Source organism: Condylura cristata, unplaced genomic scaffold, assembly GCF_000260355.1.
Source record: "Condylura cristata isolate star-nosed mole 26May11 unplaced genomic scaffold, ConCri1.0 scaffold00021, whole genome shotgun sequence".
Classification (NCBI taxonomy): domain Eukaryota; kingdom Metazoa; phylum Chordata; class Mammalia; order Eulipotyphla; family Talpidae; genus Condylura; species Condylura cristata.
In genome coordinates this window covers 15,255,891-15,283,071 of record NW_004567122.1, presented here as the reverse complement: position 1 = coordinate 15,283,071, position 27,181 = coordinate 15,255,891, and the positions used below count along the sequence as shown (strand labels likewise).

Here is a 27,181-nt window from a genome sequence, read left to right as displayed (position 1 = left end):
AGTAAAATCATGGAATATTTGTCTTGCTCATTATGGCTAATAACCAGTATCTGATGCTAATGAAGAGTCTGGCCTTTATGCTGTGTGGTGCCATAGACAGTAACACAATTTTGACAGCAGGCCTCATTGGATGAAGCTGGTTTCCCCAGCCCAGACTTAGAGCATAACCAGTGCAGTGAATTATTTAGCAGGGAGTGGCAGCCACGGCTCCAGGTCCCACTGGGCAGCTCTCTCATCTGCATTTGACCCTGGGAGACCCCCCTTGGAGGTCTACTTATTTGGGATATGGGCTTAGCCATTTCTGAGGGGTCTCCAACAGGGTTTTCTTTATCCTGAGCCTTGATGTATACATTTCCACCACCACCACCCTCCAACCCTAATTCAGTTATTCCTAGCCCTTTTCCTTCTCTGTCCCTCCAGCCAGATACCCATCAAGAGGCAATGGACAGACCAGACGCTATGCTGCCTCCTTGGACTTTTAGCTCAAGGGAGAAAAACGCAATGCTGGCTAGTTGGCTCTGACTTCTTCTTGCTTATACCGTTAGAATAAGTGTACTCTTGAGAGTTATTTTCCATTTGGCTAATTGTCCTAACTGACCGCCTGACTGCTTTGCAGTTAAATGTTTACCAAATTCCAGGTATTATTTCAGTCATCATTGTGTCTGCTTTCTTAAGAATAGTTTAAATACAGAATCTTTTATCTCAGAGATATGCTCATTGTTATATACACCAGTCTCCTCAGGGATAGCCACACTTTGTTATCTTTTTAAGACAGGACCATATTTTGCGAAGGAATGCATAAACAAAAAGGTCAGAACTTCAGCTTTAGTAACAGGTGCAAGATTTGAGCCTATATACTTTTTTTTTAAATTGTGATTAAAAACATGAGATTTACTCTTAACTTTTTAAAATTTACATTGAAGTAATTTTGGCTTACATTGTTGTTTATATTTTGGAAGAACAGCCCCCCCCCCATCCTGGTGCTTTTACTATAAATCCCCCAACAAGTTTTTGAGGGCACATAACAGTATTGGTAACTACAGGTGCAATATTTCCCAGTAGACATCTAAAACAGACTCATTATGTAATTGAAACACTACAGTCCTTGGAAAGCAACTTCCGTTTCTCACTACTCCCAGGTCCTGGCAACCACTATCTGCTTCAGTGAGTCTAAATATTTTAAATACCCCATGGAAATGGAATTATGCGTTACTTATCCTTTTGTGACATGCTTGTTTCTCTTAACACAATGTCTCTAGATTCATCCATGCTGTAACATATGGCAGGATTTCTTTCTTTTTGAAGACTAACACCCCGCTGAATATAAATACTGCCCTTTCTTTATTTACTGGTGGATGACCATTTAGATTGTTTCCATACTTTGTTACAGTGAAAAGCACTGCCACAGACACAGGAGGGCAATTTCTTCTAGATACTGATTTAAATTCTTTGGTTAAGTTCCCAGAAAAGCTAGAATTTGACTCTCAGAACTGAGCTGGGCAGATAACCTGTTCTGCCCACCTTCAGAGCCATCCCAATAGCCACTAATAGTGATATTCAGCAATTGGACATTGGCATATTGGCACAGCTTTGCCATATGTATGCATCCCTATTTTATTTTTTTCTGTATACTGCAAAGATAACCTGAGCTTGTAAATAATTTAAAGTCAGTCTTCACAACGACCTATGGGAAATACCTATTCTGTCTTTGTCCTTGCATATTTCTCTGCTTTCCTTTTCTATATTTTCCTATTGCTCTCACAAGAAACCACCTGAAGAAAAATACACTTCTGCTCTAGGATTTTGCATCTGCTTCCCACCACCCTGAAGAATACTCTTACCCTAAAAAGTACTGAATGTTCCCTCACCTCTACTCAAATGCTATATCCTGATCAGTACTTCAAAAATGACTCTCTCTTTATTCTACTTCTTCCATGTTCTCTGCTGAAGTCTAAATACCTGAAAAGATGTTCATACCATAGAAGAGCCACACACCAAAATACAACAACAAATCAGGAAACCCATAACCCAGAACACTTGTTGAAATCACAGCTCTACTATAGGTCAGGAAGTGCATATGTTACTTCACTATAGATAAACAGTCTCAATCAGAACCCTTAGAGTGGTGAGACTGAAATGGACAACAATTCCTAAGTGGTTTAGAGAGCAGAGCAGTTCAGAATTACAGTGGCAGGAAGTAGCCTATAGTTCCAGATTCTGTATATAATCAAAACTCATTTTCAGATCAGATCTGGTCTGAAAGCAACACTATGCCTACTTAAAGCTAGAGTTAAAAGAATCCTCTCCCACATTGGCAGCATAATTAAGAGAGGGAGCCGGCATGGATCACAGAGCCCAGAGAACAGAGATGAGCAAGAGCATGCAGAAGGCAGAGGCCATTTCTTCTAATGAGTAATTGCAGGCAACATCTGAAAAGGCTCCTAAAGTCCCAACATCCACTGATAGAGAGAAATGATTAACACAAATGAGTACTTCAAGGGTGAGTCTTCAGCAAGTGCAAAGCCACTAAGAAAGGTCTATCATTAGTGGTAAAATCATTCCAGCGGAAGTGGGAATACAAGTAGTTAGTTAGATAACTTTTACTTGCTCTTTAAAATATATTTGGTATGCTCTTGTTTTATCCTTCACCACAACTTCATGCACTTTGATGCAATCTTGTGAGACAGGAAAATGAAATATAAAAATTAGATATCTTGCTCCAAGGCATACTCCAAGAAGGAGAGAGCAGAATTTGAATCCTACATCCTACAACACTGCACATGGAAAAGTGCTATGAATGAAGAGAGAAAGCTGCACTCTGAGATAGTTCTACTTGGTTAAGATTGCTGTAATATTGTATCGAGGACAAATTATCAGGAAATACTATAACCCAACCACAGTATTTACTAGTTAGAGTTGTTGCATGTATGTATTTACATATTCTTGTTTAGTTTACCTCCAAATTGGGTGTAATTATTTGTAACTACTAATTCTTCTGACTAATAAAATTATGAAAACAAGAATCAAAATTTGATGAGTAGTGTTTCTAGAGAATTATCTAGAGTTCCTAGCAATTTTGAATTTCCTGGTTGTCTTTCGTACAAATATAACACTAAAATAATAATCTATGATTAATAGGGTATGGGACATTTACTTATGTTTTACACACTATAACAAGTACTTTATGCATGTCATTATAATAAATGTACATAATAATATTGTAAGACACTTACTACCTCTATGTTACATGTGAGAATGCTGACATTTAAAGAGACCATAACCTATCCAAGTTCATGCAGATTCTAAGTCAGTTCAGACTGACCTCAGAACCCCCATCTTCACCAAAATGGAAAGGCACAGGAAGAAAGTAGACTGTATAAAGAATCACAAGCTAGTATATTCACTTTATATCTTGCCGAATGAAGATGGTCTCAAGCAGTCTTATTAGCAGTGATTAAAGTCTAGTCTGTTTCTATAGTTTTTTTTTTTATTATTATTTAAGCATCACCAGCCCAATGTCAGAGAGAAATTCTATTAATGTCATACCCTCAACACAATTTATCTTGTATGGTTTACAGCTCATGACCTATTTTCTATTTTCCTATTGTCTTAGAGCTCTAGGATCATTTATTCTTAGGTTAGGCTCAAACTGTTTCTTAAGAGTTTAGTGGAATGGGATCAGAAGTATGTGTCAGCAGAAATGACTATATATATATATATATATATATATATATATATATATATGAGTAACTGGAGTTCTCAACTTGAGAGTATAAAACTGTAGTTGCTAAATATTCAACTAGATGACAATAGCTCAAGAGAGAGGATATTGAGATACTGTTTACTGATACACAGTAACCGGAAATCTTCTAAAGCAAATACAGTATCATGGATGCAAGGCCATCCACAGAATATACTGTATTCTCATTTTCATTATAGTAAATAAGAACAAGTTATACCCTCAAATAAGACATGGATTCTGAATATGCTTTTGAGTTATGTTTTATCTCTAGACAGTATTGTAAGTGCTATGATGATAAAACAGTGAGAACTATTCAGAGCAAGCACTCTAGTTCATAATGTAACCCACATAAATCCAAGGGTTCTGCTCAGAAAATAATATCCTATAAAGGATTCAGACTTATAAATTTCTATTTTGATATTAATAGGCACTCATTTACTCTATTTTGTGTCTGGTTCATGGTATTTCGCATTATCATAGGACAATAAATGTGTGCTGTCACTTCTCTAAAAAGAATATTTGAATGGTGTCAAAGGCTCATTTAAAAAACACATACAATACTTGTGTTTCTTTAAGATAAAATTTAACAAATTTAAATCAAATGATGAAAAGAACAACCATGAACTGAAAAAGAACCCCATTATCAAGAAATGATTCCATAATGGGAAAGCAACTTGAATGCATCCTGAAAGCTTGAAAAGTGTTGAAGATATCAAACAGTAAAAAGAACAAATAAGGAAAGTTCAAGCTTATTTTAAGAAATCAACTTTGAAATAATACTTTATGATGTAAATGGGAAAATAAATTCATTCCTCACATGATTTTCATTCAAAAGAGGCTATTCCATTTAACAGGAGTTGAACCATATAAACCTGAAGTAGAAGATCACGCTACGCGTCTGCTCACAGGATTGGTTTTTTACTTTATCAGAATACTTGAAACCAAGCTAGATTTGGTGAAGAGTAGAGTGGCCTAAAACATTATCCAAATCAGGATACCTTTGTTGATGAAAAGCACGTTGCAAGGGAAAGTCCTGTAAGCCAGAAGGATTATTCCAGGTAACCTAGAAATTATAGCTAGCTTACTTATGAACTAAGACATAATGTCTGTGGAAACACCTAAATATTCTCAATTGTTCTAAATTTATTGAATTTAAAAAACAATACATATTGTTTCATGACACATGGAGTGAAAAATCCTGAATAGGATAATGCATCAAGAATTTAATATATTTGTATGGCAATTTTTAATTTAGTCAAAGTTAGGGCTGCATCTAGATATTGTGTGCTCTGAATAAAAGAAAAGGAAAAAAGATATGCATAATTGTATTATTACATATACAACCAGTGTTATCACTATAATTAGCAATGAAAATGTATTTCCAAATGTTGAGAATGTCGTAACTGTAGAAAGAAATGTCTTAAAAATGTTATGATTAATTATTACTTTCATTATTACTTTGCTTACAAAATGTTTCATGGATAACAAAGACAAGTTCTTCTCACCAGAATGACTTGAATGAAAAAGAATGGCAGGACGAAATGCAGGTGAATGTGTGGAGAAACCAAAAGTCAAGTACACTTTTGGTGAATGTGCAATTTAATGCAGTCACTTTGGAAAGTGTGGGAAATTATTTGTTATTACCTACTGAAGTTGAATTTATTTTATCTTTTGCCCCAGGAATTTCTATCCTAACGGAAATGTGTACACATGTTCACCAAATGACAAATAAAATGTTTATAGCTGCATTATGTAGACAGCCCCCATTAGAAACAACTCAACATGATCATCAACAGATCAGAGAATTAATAAATAAAACCAATTTTAATACATTCATGCAATGAAATATTACCCACAAGAACAAGGAAAAAACTCTGTCAACAAATTCCCACAAGCAGTATTTCTAAGCAGAGAATCCAGACATAGATGAGTGTATAAAAGATTCTATTTACATGAATTTCAAAAACAGATTAACCTGACCTACAGGTTGGCTATAGATTTAAGATGTCCATATTAACTGGAAGGTGGTCACAAAGAAAAGCTGTTTAAAATTTTGTTTTTGATCTAAAGCTCACCACATGCATGTGCTCAATTTCTGAAAATAATAATAATAATAATAATAAACCATAGCATCTTAGCAAGTACTTTCTCTCTGGAAGTAATACTTTAATATATACTTTTTAAAAGAGACAAACTTTAATCCAGCACTAGTGGAAATAATAATAATTTTCAAATTAATAAGGTCTGAAAGAATGATGCTTTAAAACTGTGGAAGGGTTACTTCTTTTAAACTCTGGAAAAAGTACTATTATATAGTCTATGTGTGTAGGTTTTCTAAAAATAGTTTGACAGGATAATTTCCAATCCTCACTCACATTTAAAAAGAGAATCTGGGCCTCCCTACTGGTGCAAGAGGTTAAATTTCAGCACTATAAAGCTACTAGCAGCCACTGAAGCAGGAACTCAATTCCTGGCCAGGGAGCTGACCTATATGGCACGGCAGAACTCTCCTGTCTCACCTGCTGCTCACCTCAGCAGTGTACTCTGTCAACCCACCTGTTCTGCTCCCCACTCTGTCTCTGGTGAATCCCCACCCCAAACCTCATACCTCTGGCCTATAGCTCTGCTCTTGTACAAATAAATAAATAAATAAACAAACAAATAAATAAATATATTTTTAAAATGAAATCTACTCACATATTAGTAAAATTTAGTGTTATAAAAATATGTGAAGCATATGACTCAATTATAAAATATATACATATATACAATATGATTATTATATAGATGTGTATTAGGTATAATACGAGCGAGTATATAAGTACAGTGATTTTTCCTAAATATCTTTTTTTAAATTACTATACACAGATCTTTTTTAAAAACATTATTTTTAATTAAAAATAAATATTACAGTTTTATGGACTTCTTACACAAGAAGAATAAGGATGTGTTAAGAAGAACTCTGTGATGGCTTTTTCATTGGAAAGAAAATTACTGTCAGTGACTTCAACCGTGCCAGATGATTTATTAAAAGACTGTAAATAAAATTTGTGTTTCTATATTAAAATCACTGTATCAATTGTACTGAGTCATTAATAATAGGTTTTATAATGTTTGCTGAGATATTACACTGAAAAAATTCTATAACTGAAATCACTCTTCTTTTGTTTAGAAATTGTAAAGGTCAATTTTTAGTACACTAAACTCCCAAATTCAAATGATTGCAATGAAAGCAAATTTATCATGAAAAGATTATAGAAAATTATACTTTAATTGAAAAACCAGTTTTAATGACTTCCATTTAACAGTTAAGTTTACTGTTTTTGCATTCCTCATGTATCTTAATCATCTTTATTTTTATTGATATTGCTATAGTTATTGCAATATAGAAGCAAAACGATATGTATCTGATTCCATTAAGTTATCATTGCACTTAAAAATAACCTATCACTAACAAGTTAACTAGATACCCAGTGTTATAAACACTGGGATATAAATTATTTACACTGTGTATGTCATTTAGATTCTTAAAGAGAATTTAAGTAATATTTGTAGAAAACAGGCTTTTTGCATAGACAAGGAATACAATACAACGTTACCAAATTTAAATAATGGGATATAGGCTTAAAATACATCTGAAAAGTCATTATGCAATGCATTTATAAAATTAGACTAGATTTGGAGAAAAAATATGTCCTTAATATGTTATATAAAAAAAGAGACTAATGCTAGAAACATACCTGGTGCATTTTCTAGCTGTAATAGTAAATGTGAGCACTGGATCTGTTTGAAAATTACAAAAAAAAAAAAAGTATAACAAATGTGGTTTGGAGATTTTAAAGCCATACCATATTATGTAATGAATCATTTCCCGTGGCCTGATCCAAGGGAGTGCATGGAATTGTGGGTTAAAAATCTTAACTATAAATCAGATATAGATGTATAGATGTATATATATAAAAATATCTTCCACAAAAACACAGGTTAATTGCCTAAGATGATATAAATGGCAAATGCTAGAAAAGCTAAGCATAATTTAGTGCCAGATATTACAAATTCCAACACAGAGAATAGGGGAGATGGACCAAGAGGTTTTTCAGAAAAACAGAAGAAAATGAAACCTAAGTCTCTTCGTATAAATCCTGAATATTAGATCTTACCACTCCATATCAATATCACTTCAAATCATGTATAAGTTTGAGCTGCACTCAGATGCTGAAAACCTTGAATATACCCCCAAACAGAGCAGCAGTAGGACAGGCTTCCCCAGAGTCCTCAAGAAGCAGGCCCAATGTCCTTCTCTGCCCACCAGCCACAGAGAAACACCTGCTTTTCTATGTGTTCTGAGTTAAAATGTAAAATATTCTCCAAATAAAAGATTTGCTTCTGCATTTTGTTTCTTTTCCTCAATAATTCTGAGACAAAGCAAGTTTTTCTGATACAAGTGAGAATAACTAGAGACTTTTAAGACCTTTGAAATTCAGTTGTTAGTGATATATATCTTGATATATACGTCCAGTAACATCCATTAACTACCTACTAAAATCAATATTCTGGAGACCATACTGGAAAAATATTGGGGTTTTCCTTACAGACCTCTTTATGAACAAAGTTAAAGTCTGGATATCGAATGTGCTACAAATCTAAAGATATTATTTAGAGTGGCAATATAGAATTTCTGCCCCAACTATCTCAATTTTGAACTGTCTTCTGAAAAAAAAATATTCTGCTTGAGCACATCTTCAAGACAGATAGCCTAACATCTGTTCCTCTAGATTCTCTAAGCTTTGTACCTAAGCAATGATGAGAGTTGCAGCCCATGTTTACATAAAGTTGGTTTTGCTGAAATTTTTCTCAATGAACTCTTGTATGTAGGTCTTTACTGATGTATTTACTATGGGAATTCATTTGCATTACACATGTAGGGCAAATTCACCAATTCAGCCTTCAGGGGCTCTCATCTCCTTAAGACTTTCAAGACCCTGGGAGGAACTCTAACACTGGGTTCATGAAGTCAAACATCTTTGTAAAATATGCAGAAGTAAATATGTTATCAAAACCCCATTAAAACCAATGTCTGAGTCCAATCCACCTCTTCCTCTGACACACATGCCTTTTGTCTGGTACTCTTCATGTGGTCCCCAAAACTGTAAGGATCTAAGAGGAATCTGGGTTGGCCAGTGGGTTATGTTAGCAATGCCAGTGACTTTATTAGAAAATGATGTCACTTTGCTATCCTGGATCAGACTGTGCCAATTCCCCAGGTACTGCAAAGTTGCAGGGCCTGAGATCATGACATGACCAGCATTGGAAGGAGACAGTGAGAAAGAAACAAGGCTTCAAATATAAAGAGCCATGACTAGTTTTGCAAAACACATCCAAATCAAAAGATAGCTAATACTGTTAACATAGGATTCTGTTCTCATCTGTGTCAAATGAATACAGAGGTTTCTGTCTGCCAAGAACTGACTCAACAGCACAGCCAGACTGTAGACAATCACTATGTTTTTTTTTTTCCTTTTTTCATAGGAATGGAGGAACATAGGAAGTTGAAGACTTTATGTATTTCCTTATTTCCAACCTTATTTTTATATATCTGATACTTCTTATTTCACTCAATTCTGTAAGTTCCAGAAAGAAAGTGCACACTGTTCAAACTCATTAAGGTAAATTCTGAAGAGGATAAAATTCTCATAGAAGTAGTGAACAGTTCTTGGATTGTTCCATAACCCCATTTTAAAGAAGGAACACATCAAAAGAATTGACAAAGAAATATTTCAATTTCTTGATTATTTGATTTAACATAAAGAAAATGAATTGCATGATACTGTAATCAAAGCATCAGTATCATACTGATCAATATATATAACATTGTTATGGACCATTTAAGATTTGTCTGGCCAAGAAAGGTTGAAACATAAATTCTTGAAATCTTACTCAGAAAAGATAGGCAATAGATTTTTGCATCTATGAAAAAAATCCTAAAAGTTTACAAACAAGTTTTAAAATCCAAAGAAACTCTTAAAATTATTATTAAAAAGTTCAATCAACCATGCTACACTTGCTATGGATGAGGAAATAAAATTGTCGCCCTAATTTACACTTCACAAAGGCAGGGAACAAACATTGAATATAGCAAGTTGTTAACAGCTCACTTTAAAAAGTTTTTATTTTTTTGTTGACTATTTGCACTCTTAAAGAAATGTTCATTCCCTTTTCTTCCTTTGTATTTGTCATTGTGCAGTCTCTCAGGACAACAAAAGTTTCAGGTCTCATAAAGCTTGGTCCACATCTTGGTGGTGACTTTTCCTGCTCTGCTCAGGGGAAACCACATACTTTGTTTTCCAAACAAGGGCACTTTTGAAAATGAAAATTTTATATAAGTGATAGCAGATTTGAAAGTGGAAAAGCCCCTAAGAAACCAGAATTAGGTCATTCTACTTATATAAACACTCACAAGAACATTGCTCTCTTCTGGGAAATTGGTGTGATTCTTTATGATTTAGCTATCAAAGCTGCATCTTACTGTTTCTCTTCTCTCCTTGATTTCCAGGAAACTCGGAGCTCAGTTTTGTGTTCAACAGCTTAAATTACTTTAGTTAGAGCAGTGTTACCTGGATGATTCATTTCCTGGCCTGATTTACCTTCTGTATCTTATAATGTGATTCTCCCCCTCTTTTTTCCTAATTGATTTAAATAGTTACAGGGTTTAAAAATTGTTTTAATGTATACTGCCTCAAAGTAGGCAGTGATATAAAATATCAATGTATTATTATATATTAAATATACTACACATAAAATAAATTATATTTAAAGTATTATATAATACTAAGAGTTGTCAAAAGTTCAGATTCATCCTTACAACAGTGACTCTCACCCAATTCTGTCATGTAAACTATTCTTAATTCTTTTTTTCCCTTTTGTGCCAATGATTTCTACATCTCATTTATTGTCCATTATCATTCATTCATCATATGTAGGATACATTTTAATAATACCCACTTGCTCAGAAGATGAATTGGCAGGTTCACAGAAAAAAATCAAACTTTTTTTAATAGGATGAGTGGAATTTCCCATGCACAATACACCTATAACATTTTGATTTTGTGTTACAAATGTATACACACTCCCTTCCTCTTATACCACTGTACGTTTGTGTGTATGTATTTTAAAGGCATCCTCTCCTGTGCCAAGCTGCACACTATGATGCTGTTGGGACACTACATTATCCCAACATCTCTTGGCATCACAGCTTTGATAAAGTCATGGTCACTTCCACTGTTGAACATTCATTTCAGGTCGCTGTGTGGTTTGAGGTTGCTATGAAAACAATGGACCCTGTAGCCCTGAGGAAGACATGGGAGTCTATGCAACACAGTCAGCCCTACCATTCAGCGGAATGTCTGGCAGAGGCTTCCACTATTTGCTTGCCAATTTTACTCCTAAGTGAGTAGGTGCTGTCTTCACAGAAACCTTTCAACTTCCTCTATAATACCATTATCTTTCCAGCGGAAGGTCCAAATACTTGCTCACAAAGTATCTCAGAGAGGGAAGCCAAACCACCAACGAAAGCTCTGAACAGTGTATTTCTGAAATACATGCTAGTCTGTGATGACCACATATTATTCTATGTGTGTGTGTGTGTGTGTGTTGGGTGTGTTGGGTGGAGAGTGGAGGGAAAGCAAGACCCTCGCAGGACTTCAGGTATACCTGCCAGTCCTTCCTTCTTCGTGAATAATGAAAACAGAGATTGAAGAGCACTCTAAGGACCACGCATAGGGAATAATAAGAAAGAAAGTAGACTTACTTGATGGATCGTCTCAAGAGGTTACACAGCATGCCTGTCTTTTCTCCCCTTGATTTATTCGGAATAACCTTAGCCACTGATGGGCATTTCTCAGGACTTGTTCTCTCTCACGGATCCTCTTTCAGGCGAGCAAAAAAAGTAAAGCAGAGGTATAAGGACTAGTACAAACAGGAAGAAAATATTGAGAGAACACTAATATTCCCTTCATTTCTAGTATGCTTATTAATACTGATTATCACATTGCACTAAGAGTTATTTCCAAGTATCCATGATTTTTAGTCCTATCCAGATTTTAATTTTAAGATAGGAAAATAGTGTCAAGGTAGCAAACATTTTGCTACTCTCTCCCCACCAAAATACTGGAAAAGTAAGTAGTGAAAGAAAACCTGACAGCAAAACTCTACCAACACATTCAAGGATAATGCAATGGGAAGGCTGTGAAAGAAGTTCAAAGAAGTTTCCCAAAACTGATATGCCTGGTCTCAGGAAAGTGCAACGGTACCACATTTATTGTGTTTGTCAAGAGGGATGTAGATAAGAAAACAGAGTCCCCTAACTATAATTAATTACACATTGGAGAGTAATGGAAGGAACAGCATGAAGTTAAGGATTCTGGAAGAGGAGGGTAAAAGAAGCTTCCACCCGGCCTCCTCTAACCCAACTAAGGAGGAAGGAAAACCAGTGGGAGTCACTGTTTTGGCAATTCCCTAACAGGCACACAGCTGTATAGGGAAAGCTAAACACTCCCTCAAGCATGTGAAGTTCATTACTTCCAATAGCAAACTACAATTCATTGAGACATCTGGGAGAAAATGAAAGGCAGACTTGCCTTATGGGGGAACTCAGCTGCTGCACCCCCTCCAACCTTTATCCCAGGCTTTAATTTAATGCCTGTATTTCCCTCCTTTATTGTCAAAATGTGGAAATGACTGAAAAAACAAAGGTACAACTGAAATTATCACCACAAAAGGGTCAACTCTAGGTTCAGAGTATTATCTGAAGTTATGGATCATGCCTTATCTGAACAGGGATGCTTCCCACACATGAAGAATAATCACAGAATTGAGCTAGGTAACAAATTACTGCCCAGAACACAATCCAAAAGAAACTTCCAGCTCTGCAGCCTCCGCCACCCTAACCCATGGACTGCAGAGTTTTAATTCTCAAGACAGCACTCCGATAACCTAAGAACTTACAAAAATGCAAACACTTTGAGAATCTACAAAATCTCTCTAATAAGACACCAATTCTGAAAATACTTGTTTTACATCTTCAAAGAGATTCTTGAAATACCCTTTGTGGCCTGAATAGTTACTAAAGAGAAATAAATCAAATCTAAAGGACGAAAAACTGCTTCAAAATTGATTTTAATGACAAATGTAGAGTAAATATTAATCAAGTTTGCTAGGTAATTAGTTTATAGCATAGCAAATAAGATGTTACTCATATTTAGGCTAGAAATAAAAGCTGATGTGTCAATGTATCTTTGAAATGAGAAGGTCATGAACAAAGAAACATCATGGCTATCTATAGATTGGTTTCAAGCTATAACAAATTACTTTGAAAGATACACAAAATTATTTTCTCACAGTCTTTCACAAAATAAGATTTATGAATACAATTAATTTATAAATGCTGATTTTGTGAGTGTATTGATAACGACAGACATACTATACTTCCCTTTATTTTCTGCTTATTTTTCACTTTCCTGGGTATAATAATAATAATACATAGTAGAAGGAGTGGACTGAAGCCAGAGTTATTCAGATTAAAGCTGTCATTAAGTAAATGCTGTCATATATATTTATATGTATATATGTATATATTTGTATATTTATGTGTGTGTATGAACACAGAAATACAGGTGTGTGTATATATATATGTGTGTGTGTGTGTGTGTGTGTGTATACACACACACACATACACATATATGGTAACTCTGATTTACAACAACGGATATGATTCAGAAAGTGGAGAATCCCTCCACTTCAGATGTATCATTACCACACCACACCTGCCACTAAGGCACCCATAATCTTCAACCATAGTCAACCCGTGCCTCCTTTCTTACTTTTTTCTCTACCTACCATTCCCATTCTGGTAGTCTTAGTATAACAGATTTCTAGGGTATGTTGTGGTTTAATTGACTGACCCTATGTTTATTTCTTTGCATTCCACATAAAAGAAGAAGTTTTCTCCTCCTTTCTCCTCCTGGCTTATTTAGCTTAGCATTATTTTGTACAGGTCCATCTTTTTCATTGCTGAGTAGTATTCTGTTTGTAAATACAATACCTCCTCTTAATCCACTCATTTGTCCTTGGGCATGTTCAGCCCTTTGTACTTCTCTCTCTTTCTCTCTCTCTCTCTCTCTAATCTTAGATATTTGTAGTACTTCTGTTACAGCAGATGATACTGTTTTTTAAGCTTTTCCCAGCTTCAAATAATTTTATATGTTAGTCCTCTTTGGGATTCTGTATATCTTGAGGCCTGGTCTTGTATCTGCTGAGTTAAGGGTAGATGAAGAGTCTGGATGGGTCTAGAGGTTGTTGGGAGTGGGCGAGAGGCTGGTTCATATCCCTGGCACCAAGGCTATCGCTCCTTTATGGGGTTTCAGACATTAGTCTCTGGTGACTGTGCACTGTCAGTGAAACTCACAAGGTCAGTTCCATTCCTGAGAGGTGAGAGGGTGGAATATATCCCAGGGCACTGTCCCTGTTGCCTTCACTGGGGACCCAGCCTTCTAATAGCACCTCAGCTTCTCCATTTGTTGAGTTCTACATTTCCCAGGATCACCAGCCAGGTTTCATTGCTTGGTTTTCCAGTCAGCCTCTCTCTTCAGACTACTACCTCCAAGAATTTCTCTCCACCCACCTCTTGCATGATGTGTGTTCCTTCTGGTCCATGTTGGTCTCTGATGTCCAGCCATCATTCAAGTTTTGTACCAAGCCATGGGACACTCTGGGTACAGTGCTGGCCTGGGTTAACTTTTAAATTATTTTCCAAGGAGTAAAGAAACACACCTCGTCAAACAACAACTTTGATATTTCTCTATAAGTTAATTAATTGCCATCTTCAAAAGGTAAAAGCTCTTGGGTTTTTAACTTTTTTCTGATAAAAAGACCACATTTGAGTTGTAAGCTCGCTTTAAAGAAATGAGTAAAGATACCTTTAGTTTCCGTATTTTTTTCTAACTTTTGAAAAAAGAAATGTTAATAGTCCTAAGTGCTCTGGAGAAGGTTTTAAATAATAAGAATTGTACTGGCTCTAGAATCACAATACCTATAATCTCATCTGAGTTCTTCTATTCACTCATCTGATGTTGACAATGAACCCTGTTAATTTCTTGGAAACTCCTGGATAACATTAGGCAGTTCAGTAGGATTCTTCTTCTTCTCTCTTCTTTTTCTACATTTTCCTCCTAATCCTTTTACATTTCAACAGATTTGTTTAAAGATTTCCTATGAAATGTGTCCCCATGAAATGTACCTGTGCACACATTTTACATGTAATTTCATTGGGGCCCTTTAGGGAGAGGTGCATCAACACTATATAACAAATTCCTTGAAGTGGATAATGTGGGGAGTAATTGCCAGCATTGATATGCTAGAATATTACCTTGCCATTGTAGGACAGGAGGTAAGATTTCTTTTTCTAACAATGTTAGAAAATAAGTCTCCACAATGTTAATAATTTACCTTTTCCTGGATTTCCTGCATCAAGTTTTTAATAAAGTTGGTAGAATATATGTGTTAAATATATCTTGCATTCGGTTCACTTATTTAAAGATTTCAAGATATGAAATGCAAGGCTATGAGACACCATGAATAAAATCCTCGGCTTCTGAGTCCATGGACGCAAGCGCTACTATTTGACCTCAAATGTCCTCTGAAAGTTTGAGTAACTCACTTTATAGTTCTTTCCTAATAATGGTGGCGAAACTTGCCTCCATGATTTTGAAGGTCTTTTCCTACTCTGCATTTTTATGATGAGGCAATAAAGACTGTTGCTTTTATTTATATGAATATGATATCATTTGGATTTTTATCAAGTGGTTTATAGTAAACCCAATTTGTGAAAATCCCCAGATTTGTTTGGCTGAGCTCATCCAGGCCTGCTTGCACAGCACAGTCAGGCTCATCTGAACTGCTTCATCCTCTTTGCACCCAGATGACAGTAGTCACCCCGCATGGCACAGCCATGCCATTGCAGCTGGCCTGTGCATGCAGCCCAAGTTACCATTAGCCTTGTATGCTGCTACCTTGGCCTGCCTCACCCTCTCCGGAAATCAAGGCGAGCACTACACACAGCCCCACTGTGTCTCTGGAGCTCGACATTTTGGTTCCACTCACAGTTTCCACATTCAAGTGAGGCACTGTGCCAGAGGAAGTGTGATATAGCTCTCCCAGTGCCTTTAGGTGGGGTTCCAAATTTCTTGTAGGAATTGATGCACTGTGGCAAACAAACTTGGGCAGCAAGAAATAGGAGATTGGAAAGATCAAGAAGACAAAGTCCTTGATTTACTTTCCCCTGAAAACTTCTCTAGTGATACCCAGAGAGACTAAGAAATTGGCTGTAAGTTCTGGTGAATCTTCCCTCAACAGAAGCTTTTCTTCCTCCTGCTGCAAAATCCTTAGATTTTCACTCTCCTTCCTGTGGCATTGCATCTCCCAGGAGTGTAGCACATACGCTGAACCTTGCATTCTATTTTCTAATGTACATAGGTTCAAAGGAATGGTGTTGTGTAGGATAGTCCAAATTTTCACTAATCCAAGGGAAATGATGGCAGGTGAACTGAGGTCTCTCCACCATGCTTAGAAAAGTTTTACCACCCTTAACCACCTTGTTATATTTTATTTATTTACCAAAATGACCTTTTTGTAAAAGGCCTTCCGATTGGCAGAAAAAAACAGTTACTAGACAGTGCCTGATTTCCACACTTTAAGCCATGTCGTGTGAGTCCCCCCCACCCCCCGTTCTCCCCAGACCTCTATCCCAATCCTTACCTCATTATAGATACCCTAACTCAGCTCTCTCAGATATAGAATCTATATCCAAGTAGATGCCCCATGATGTATGGAATTAAATTGGTTGTTTTATCCTATTAAACTATGTCATGTTAATTTGATTGACCATTCTGAGAAAAAAATACAGATGGTCCCTTTATAGGGCAAGTGGAGAAAAATGGGAAATGTGGTTTAACTTCGCATTTGAAAACAATATTAATGTGTAACTTTATCAATAAAGAAATCTACAAATGTTTGTAAAGTTTATAAGATAACTGACCTATTATGTTCTACATTTATGCAACATTAAAATTATTACTCTCTTCAGAGTTTATTCACAATGTGTTACTTATTTAGGGTGATTGAGTTATATTTTATAAAGAAAACAAAGAAGAAATAGAGAGGCAAACAGATTATGTGAGAAATGGTTTAAATGGATTGAAATTATTGGGTTAAGAGAAGAAATTTATAAATAAATGTCTAATCTCTCTGGAAATTCAGACTAAATATATCATGAACACACTAAAACAATACCTATTTCCATTTCAAATTCTGATTTAAGTATATCTTTTAAAAGTATATCATCTAAAATTCCATTAATCTTTACTCAGTGAAGTAAAACACCATGGTATTGATTTTCAGTGGACATGAAGATATATCATTTATATTATTGTTGGAAGGACTTGGAGATGTCCCAAGGATGAAAGAGCAGTGACCTCAACCCAGTGTTACCCACTTTCTCAATGCCCCAGAGAAGGAATTCAAGGACAAATCAAAGGCAGTAAAGAAAAAGTTGTCATTGCAAAGTGAAAGAACGGAGTGTGGGCATACTCAGAAAGGAGAACCCACATGGGTTACAGCTTTACTTTTTATAGACTTAAAGGAAGGAAAATTAAATGAGGGGGTGGAATATTCAAAGATTTGAGGGGGGAGGGAGGTATTTTTTCCAGAATGGGATCACTGTCTCCATTTGGGTCTTATTTAGGCATTTCCAGAAGTATCATGGTGTTTGGAGTGGGATTTTTAGCATTAGAATGAGTGCATAATGAGGGCTGGGGTCATCTTAGGTAGGACGTATCTTCCAGCTTTGTTTTAACTGGTTCTACACAGTATTTACTGGTGCTGCTTGGCCAGGGCATAATATGTTTCCATTGCCCTGCAGCTGCCCACTATGCCCTACCTGGCGCGTCTCAATCTCGCTTTCAAAAAATAACTTATTCTTTCTCTCAAACTCCTGTTGACAGGATATTGTCAGTAGAAACTTTTCAGCTGCCAGTTATTTTGGGATACTCAGGCTTACAAGAAAGAGAGCATTCACCCAAGGGGATGATCTTCCTGAGTCAATACACTCTGGCAACTCAAGCGCAGGGCTGCACGTGCCTAACTTTCACCCATCGAGAAGACAGATCACTGAACAGAGGATTCTGTGTGCAATCAAACAAGGCCTTTGTTGACAGACACTGCACCTCATATTTTCTTCCCACCTAATTTAGCTCATTTCACCTCACAGTAATTGGTGTTGATCACAAATACCTCCCTTCAATAGACACTGAATACAGTAAATGCTACATGCTGCCCTTCAACACATGGATTTCTGTGTGTAAATGTGTGTGTGTGTACATGGAATAGACACTTCAGTGTATGCATGGCATTGGAAGCAAAGGACTAGAAAAGAGCTTCTCTACAGCCTTTAATTTATGTACTTTATGTACTTGGCTTCTAAAGAGAAGAGATAAGAAAATAATTCAGAATCGGAAAGGTTCAGGTGCCAATCAAAACAAGTGTATCTTGAATAACCTGACTATGCATTAACCTTTCACTACTAGTTTGTTTGAAAGTCAGAGATGGAGCAATTAAGCTGGGAAGATTTAAATATTTTAGTAATTGATATGACATCTAGGATCATCATTCCTCAAAATTAGCCCTCACCTAATTAACATGGCACAATGATTGCAGCAGATTCCTAATTTGGAGCCATCTTGAGGGCAGGAAAATCATGCCCTCATTAAAAATTTCATTTTTCTGCCAGGAGAAAAAGGCAAGGAAAGATCTAGGGTTTTCCATAGTGCAAAAAGCCACTGCAGGGCAGCCATGAAAATGGACACCTTGTCTCTTTGCTGTTGAGAACTGCTTGCAGCTCTGCTCTGATGATCACACTATACCTACCATGACAGCATGGCATGACAGCAGAAAAGTGCCCTCACATAGGCTAACTTAAAGAAAAATGAAGACTAGACAGTGAACACCGGTGTTAAGAAACTCAAGTAATCTGCACTATACTGATCATGGCTAACTGGAACCCAAATCAACACCAATAAGAGAAAAAGAGGAGAGAGAGAAAGGGAGTGAAAGATAAGAGGAGGAAAAGGAAAGAGAGACTGGACATGGTAAACTACCAGCACTGACCGGAGGCCCACATACTCTCACAGAAGATAGCTCAATGTCCAGGATCAGGAAACTTGGGCCTCCCTTTATAAACTGTGAGTAGCACAGTAAAAATTACTAGAATGCAGAGAGCTTTCTGTAGTGACAAAGCAAGAGACCATTCCAAAGAAATGGTCTTCTGACAACATGATCAAGAAAGAGTAGAAAACTTTAAAAAAAATCAACCTTCAATCATTTTCCAAACAAAACTTAGGAACATTTTGGAAGCATAAAATGTTTAAGTGAGTGAGGAAAATTGTTTTAAGTTGATGAACCCAATCACTGAATGCAAAATACTGTTATGTGTCTATCATTATCATTCTGGAAGATAACACACCTATCATTAGTAAGTGATGGGTAACATTTAAGGAGCAATGGAGACTATAAATCCTAATTTTAACCCACTCCCAAGATTATAATCATGTGTGCCTTGAAACCTCAACAGTTAAACAAAATTTGAAAGGATGGGAGTGGAGAGAATTCAGAAGAATGAGAGAAACAGCAAATTCATCAAAATATCATTGAATATGATTTTATCATTTTTCTTACATGTAAAAGTATTTGACTTAAAACTTAGACTTAACCAAAAATCCAGGAAAAAAAAATAAGAAAAAATAAATTAGCCTTTGAACTGTGAATTTTCACCAGACAATAAGTATCATGTAAAAATTTTTAGCTCCCAAAATGAGGTCTGTGATCCTAAATATATATAGTGATCAAAAGAGAAGAAATTAATTTCGTGACTCACACTAAAAAGAACATGTCTGCTATTAAAGAAATGATTGAAACCTTCAGTGATTACACTATCAGCACATCTGTCCCGGGCCTACCAACTTTTGTGTCCATAGGTAGGGTAATAACTTACTTTGCTTGTTTCTAAAAATGGTACATATTGAATTGCAACAATCAATTACCGATATTATTTTTTTAATGTGAGTCTGACGGTACTCTTCTGTATATAAAGTGATTTATACATTTTAAATATAGTCTTAAGGTATTGAAGGTGCTGCTTTTTTCATTCCTTCAAAGTACTGAATATTGATTCCTAAGATATACTGAAATAGTTTAAATGTGGAATCATTTATTTTATGTTAATTACACTATAAAAAAAAGCTACTTTCTCCACTAAAGTCTGCCATTCCTTTGATGTAAATCAAATTTATAGTTTCTTTTGTGAGGTCCACATAAAACTGAAAGAGATAACAAATTATTACATCTAGTTAGTTTTTACATGTTATCATATGAATTTACTGACGAGATCATTTACAAAACCAAGTTTTTGATAATGATTACAGAGAAAATGTAAGTCAAACCTAACAATCAAAATTCAGAAAGAAAAAATAGTCTAATTAAAAAACATTTTATAGATTACATTTAGAGTACCTTCACAGGGAGCATCACCTAGCAAATAACATTAAAAAATATATCAGCTACTTAGCATTCGTAGTTTTTTAAATGTATTTATTCATTTATTCATGCATACAGAACTGGGGTATAGGCTAGAGGTGCAGAGGTGGTGAGAGGACTCACCAGAGACAGAGTGGGGAGCAGAATAAGCAGATGGACAAAGTACACTGCTTAAGAGAGCAGTGGGTGAAAAAGGAGAATTCTGCTGTGCCATATGGGTCATCTCCTGGGCCTAGAATCGAACTTGCACCAAAGTGGCTGCAGCCAGCTTGCAGTGCTGTGTCCTAACCTATTGAGCCACCAGGGAGGGCCCTAACATTTGTAGTTCTAAGAAACAAAACATATCTACCCATTTTCATTGTGAAATGCTTTGAAAACATTTAAAATTCAAACACTAATCAGATTTAATAAACATTAATGCTTTGAAATTTGTTTCAGATTGTTTTTCCATTAAGAATTTCATTAATTATGGAGCAGCACCAACATTTATACTGATTGATGCAACTGCCATTTTCCCTACCAGAGGTCAGAACTGTCCTTAGGTTGCTGACACTTATTTTTTATGTGCAATTTTTTAATATATTCATTACACCTATGGGTTTTAATTAATATATGACAATAATTTGGGTATTTTTATTGTTAACCAAAACAGGGGACATATTTGTATAAATTGCTCCCCCATACACACACATTCCATATTGTCTTTAATATTCATCTACATGTATTCACCAGATTCTACTCATTAATTTTATCTACTGAGTAGCATTTCATTAAATGAATCTACTTCAGATTCTAGTTATTTACTTAAGCTTAGAAAGTTTGATATGGATATATTTAGCGTCTACTCAGTATTCTGCACAATGTTGAACCTTTGGTTTTTAATGTTTTCTGGTTATGAGCACTGCGGTTAATTTCAATATGTTGCTTTTATAAAGAAAGCTTCAATTAAACTTCTATGGACATATCCCCTTGCACACATGTGTTAGATTTCCTTGAGTCTAGAGAGAAGAGTCTATCTAAAAATAGAATTTATGGGCTGTAGTGTATAGACTTTACTAAATATTTCCATTTTTAAGCAAAGGAGTAGTGCTTTACACTAACACAAGCCAAAGACTAGATGCTCCATATCCTCAAAAACACAGAATTGCAATATTTAAAATGTGTGACACTACCCAAACCAATATATAGATTCACCATAATTGCTATCAGTTACAATGGAATCTTCTTAGGAATATAGCAAACATTACTGAGATGTATATAGAACCACAAAAGATGCTGAATAGCCAAAATAATTTAACCAAAAAAAAAAAAAGAGGAATAGACACATCTTGTAAATATTATAGAATGAGAAAGATGTACAATGATACAATATCAACTTTTAAATTTGCAACTTCTTTTTCATAAGGGAGAATATTCCATATGATTGTTTGCCTTTATCTGTTTACATCATTTGATTATTTTATTCACTACACTGTCTTCCTCAGTGACTTCTACCTCTTCTTTATAGATTTTATTGATAGATAATTTTTTGCCAAATACTGGGATGCAAATAACTTCTGATTTAGTTTGTCATAGTAGTTTTTTTTTTGTTGCATATAAAGGTTTATTAATCAAACGTGCTCAAAAAATTCATCTTTCCCTTTTTATTTTGCTTTTTGAAAAATTCTGACAAGCCCTGAGGTCATAAATACATGTGGCTCCTTTGCTTTCTTCTAAATGCCTTACAATTTTGCTTTGCACATTCAGGTCCTCCTCTACTGATGATTTCTTTTTCATAGGGGTGTTTACTTTATGAACAGTCACTTGATTCACCAGCAGTTATTGAAAAGCTCACACTTTTTCTGCATATGTTGCTTCTGTCATATATAATCCCTCATTGTAATAAAGAGTCCTATACACCACGTCAGCCCTACTGGTTAATGGTGACCTTTCCCAGCACTAGTTATAAACTTCTAATTACTCGAGTTCATAATAAATGTCTCATGTTTTTATTTTTCAAAAGCAAGGATTTTTTTTTATTTTTAATTACTTAAATTAAAAAATATATATTATTTTTTTACATCATTGCTCTGCCTTCAGATGTAGTTCCTGAAGTTCTCCCGCACCACGGCACCCATAAACTGTCACCACAATTGCTTGTGCTCTTTCCTTTCCATTTTAGTATCTCTCCTATCCTTCCCCTGCTGTTTGCCTTAAGTCTATGGTCAGCTTATAAGTTTTGCCTTTTCACCTGATGCTTTGTTTGGCTTTCCTCTGCCCCACTTATAAGTGAAACCACTCAATATTTTACTTTCCTTCTGACTTATTGCACATAGCATAATCTCTTCCAGTTTCATCCATGATGCACTAAATGGTATGAGTTTATCCTTTTTGATAGCTGAGTAGTATTTCATTCTGTATATTTACCATATCTTCTTGATCCATTCATCTCTTGGGGCATTTAGTTGTTTCCATGTCTTGGCTATTATTAACAGTGCTGCGATAAATACTTTGGGTAAAATAACAGTAGTGGAATTTCTGGATAATAAGGTAGATCCAGCTTATGTTTTGAATATCTTTCCTTCAGCTTTCCATCGTGATAAACGTCCCACCTTTAGTCTTTTTTTAAAGTTACCTTAAGAGTTCTTAGTAATCTAATGTATGCTTTTTATTTTTGTTTTTATTTTATTGGTCTATTCAGTTTGCCACACTATAGAGTTAACTAAGAATTTTATCAAATTTTGAGCAAGAATTTATAAAATAGTAAAAATGGTCAATTCTATTTTAAAAGTTATTCTAAAAGTATTCAAACCAAGGCGTAAAAAAGTCTCTTAACAGCACTGCAAAAACAACCTTTGACTAAAATATTTGCTAAATGTTGGCCTTAGGACATCAGGAAATTTCTTATTTCATTTATAGCTTAATTATAGAAAAATACTTCATTTTTGGTGAACAAACCTCTCGAGGCCTATGCAAGCAGTAATATCCCTGGCTTTAACTTTCAGTGACATGTATTTGCAACATTTTACAGCTGAGAACTATGTGCCTAATTAATACAATTGTATATTGTATAGCTATAGGAAATATGTTTTTCAAAGCAAAACAAATGAGATATTTATTTAAAACCTCATCTTGTACAAAATCAAAGCACTCAATACAGTGTTTTGCATTTACTTTTTATCATCTTAACTGTGTATTAAATTTGTTTGAATTTAACAAATTTTTAAGTCGATACATGTTTACTTGCCCTAGGAATGATAAAATATACAGACAAAGTCAAACATAACATTTTCATACAAAGTATTCAGATTGGAATGCTACAGTCACTTCAGGATCTTACTTGTACGGGATCTTACTTGTACAGGATCTGTACTTGTACAGGATCTTAATTGTAATAAAGTAGAAACAAACATCAGCTAACAACTATAAACCAGAGACACTGGGGGGTGGGGAGGGGTAAGAGGATCAAAACTTGGGCGGAAAGGGCACACAGGACTCTGGTGGATGGCACATGGGTGAACTGGTGGTGCTATGTCCATGGGGATGATAACTGAGATGGAAAAATGGACAAAATGGAAAAAGATGTAAGATGTATATGTAACAAATTAAAAAAAAAAAGGGGACAACCATCACATGACTTGTCAGGTTAATGCTTAATAACAAGGATGATGATTCTAATTCTGGAGTTGCTTTAGTTGAAAATTAAAAGAAAGATGAAGAATCTGCTAATAAACATGTTATTCTATACTTACCTTGGCTTGTGAAAGTTATTTGTGTGCAGGTGGTTTCCAGAACAGGTGGACTGAACTTATCCTGGTCTGTATAAATAACTCTTGTTGCCAACTCTATTTTGGCTCCTCCAATGGAGACAGTGTCTGAAAATGAAGCAAATCAATATACACAACTTGACAGCATATCCAAATCAATTAAATAAGCAAATCATGGTCAAAGCTTCTAGGAATGAGCTTTGGGAAAAGTGACAAGATTTATTTCATGGAATGGCAAACTTCCTTGAGAAGTGGTTCACACAGGTTGTCCATGTAATTCCTATTATGAATACTAACACAAGTTTGGTTTAATTGGAAGTCATGGCATGATTTCTACATACAGGCCCTCTGTTAAAAAAGTCAAACTTCAGATATCTATGCTGTGTGTGTGTGTGTGTCTTATCATAAAGCTTGTTTCAGAAAGCATTTATACTGGAATACAGTGATTTATACGATACACAATAGATTAAAAACCAGACCAAAAAAAAAAAAAAGCTGTATTCAGACTGAAATTAGAACTATGTATGTATATTTTATGTATAAGTGTGTAAATGTGTGTGTATATTTTCTTCTGTAACAATGCCACATTTAAATTTGCAAATATATTCATGGAGTGTTTATTTTGGTATTAAATGAAATCTAGGAATCTCAGTTTGTTAACATGTCCAGATGTTTAGACTACTGTACTAATACCAATTATTAAATAAGCATTCTTTTTTCACTAAGAGTGTATGTGAAAGTTATAATGTGTATTGGACTGCTTACCCTATTGATTAATATTATTATAACAATGCTAGGGTTTCTGTTTTCACTTTAGAGTGAGATAATGAACTGTTAAGAGTTTTAGTTTTAGTTGTGAGCTGCTTAGTGGACTTTTCTAATTACTGCGGGTTAGGTTGTAAACTAGATAGGTTTCTACTCCAAAATTACATTTCAGTGTGGAAAAAATATCACTAAATAATGAAATACCAGATTACTTCTTCCACTGTAACAACTAGCCTAGGGAGCAAAAATTGATCTAGAGAAGTAAAAGGAAATTTTCTGAGAACAAAATTTTGAAGACAGACCCTACAAAATGAGAAGGAATTAGTAATGAAAAGAATAGTAGGGTTGAGGGGCCCTCCCTGGTGGCGCAGCGGGTTAAAGCACTGCACTAAGAAGCTGAAACAACTTCCGCATGAGTTTGATTCCCGCCTGCCCCGGAGGTGACCACATGGCGTGGCAGACCTCTCCTGACCCGCCCGCTGCTCCCCTCAGCAGTGTACTTCGTGGATCTGCCTGTTCTGCTCCCCACTCTGTCTCTGGTGAAGCCTCTCACCGCCCCTGCACCTCTGGCCTGTACCCCAGTTCTGTATGTACAAATAAATGAATAAATCTTAAAAAAAAAAGAACAGTAGGGTTGAATTTTTTAATCAAAGGTGACAGTAAGCATGTGCAGATATCACCTTTGTGTAAAGACTAAGGCACTATCTACAGTAAGAAAACAAGGGTAGAGTAGATAAGCTACTGAGTGGAGTTAAGCAAATGAGAGATATTATGGGAGCATTCTGGTTTCCATATGAAGGGTTTGTGTGTGTGTGTGTGCGCATAGGGGTGCAGCAGGTGAGAAAAGAGAGTTCTGCTGTGCCCTGTGGTGTGGGGTTCCTCCCTGGTGACACAAGGGGTTAAAGCACAGTACTATGAAGCTATTCACACTCACAACAGCACAAGTTTGATCTCCAGCCACCAGGGAGGTGACCCACATGGTGCAGCAGACCTCTCTTATTTTGCTTGCTGCTCCTCTCAGGAATGTATTTTGGTCAATTCACCTGTTCTGCTCTCCTTCTATCTCTGGTGAATCCTCTCACCCCCTGCACCTATGGCCTGTACCCTAGTTCTTGTGCATAAATAGATGAATATTGTTTTAAAAAAGGAAAAGAAAACAAGGACAGTGTGGCTCAGGAAGAGAGTGGTCTGCAGCATTCACATCAGTCAGAAGCTTCAGGGCCATGGACGAATTAAAATACTTTTGTGAACAGCAGTGATAAGCTACTGAGTGGAGTTAAGCAAATAAGAGATATTATGGGATGATTCAGGCTTCCATATGAATAATATATATATATAATATAAATATATAACATATATATTAATATGAATAATATATAAATATATATTATTATATATTATATATATTATATTTTATATATTTTATATATATTATATTTTTATATATTTTGCATTGGGGAGCAGCTGGTGAGAAAGGAGAGGTCTGCTGTGGCATGTGGGCTAGCTCCCCAGCCCGGCTGGAACTCAAGCTGTAGTGGTGAAAGCTCTGAGCTTTTACCTTGAGGCTACCAGGGAGGACTTTCATATGAAGACCCTTGAAAACACACAAGTATAACATGGGGTAACTTAAAAGTTGACTGCCATGTTTAAGCAGGAGATGATGGTGGCTTTTAATAGGATTTTGACAATAAAAGAAGTAACAGTAAAATGATATGGAAGGGAGAGAATTAAAAATATTCTCCAAATGTATAGGTGTAGAGAGTAAGAGTAAAGTATCAGAGGTAACTTCTAGAACTTGGATCATGAAAAAAGGTAGAGATTGAGGTCATTCACTGTGAAGGAAGGATACCAAGATATATTTAATTTTATTCATCTACAAAAATCAAAGAGATGATACACACATAAATAAATAAATAAAGAGGTAGAATTCCAATAATCAGTATTAGGGAGTCAACAGTATGTAGATGGTTAATTAGAATATGTGATGGGTGAGACAGCTTACTGCAATAAAGGACTTAGACATTTATAAAGAAATCAGGGCCCTCCCTGGTGGAACAGGTTAAACTACAGCACTATAAAGCTGGTCACAGCCACCTTAGCATGAGTTGAATCCCCAGCCACGCAGGTGATCCACATGGCACAACAGACCTCTCCTCTCCCACCCACTGCTCCCCGCAGCAGTTTATTTCAGTTGATCTACCTATTCTGCTCCCTACTCTGTCTCTGGTGAATCGTCTCACTGCCCCTGTACTTCTGGCCTGTATCCCAGTACTGTATACATAAATAA

At 35.7% G+C, this 27,181-nt stretch overlaps 1 protein-coding gene across 1 annotated transcript in view; it reads right to left on the bottom strand.

Annotated features, from left to right (window-relative positions):
* Positions 1-27,181, bottom strand: part of PRR16 (proline rich 16) — a 451,224-nt gene that overhangs the window by 221,684 nt on the left and 202,359 nt on the right. The window lies entirely within an intron of this gene.